A 274-nucleotide genomic window follows, 5' to 3' on the forward strand; every position below is an offset into this window, starting at 1 on the left:
CGGAGCAAGGCTGGAGCACCCCAGGACCCCTGGGACATGCTGTGTGGAGGTGGGTGAGTCATCCTGATGTCTGGGCGCTCCAGGTCCTTTACCCGGGAGAGCCACCAGCGTGCCCACTGCGACACACGCACACAAAGAGCTGGGACGGGCAGGGCTCATGGGAAAGTCACTTTTAATGGTTTATTGCCAATGTTACAAAGGGTGACACATGGTCAGACAGGCGGGAACCACACCAGAGTTGTATAAACACCAAGTCTAGGGTTTTAGTTTATTT

Source organism: Antrostomus carolinensis, unplaced genomic scaffold (assembly GCF_000700745.2).
Source record: "Antrostomus carolinensis isolate BGI_N321 unplaced genomic scaffold, ASM70074v2 scaffold33633, whole genome shotgun sequence".
Taxonomy (NCBI): Eukaryota; Metazoa; Chordata; class Aves; order Caprimulgiformes; family Caprimulgidae; genus Antrostomus; species Antrostomus carolinensis.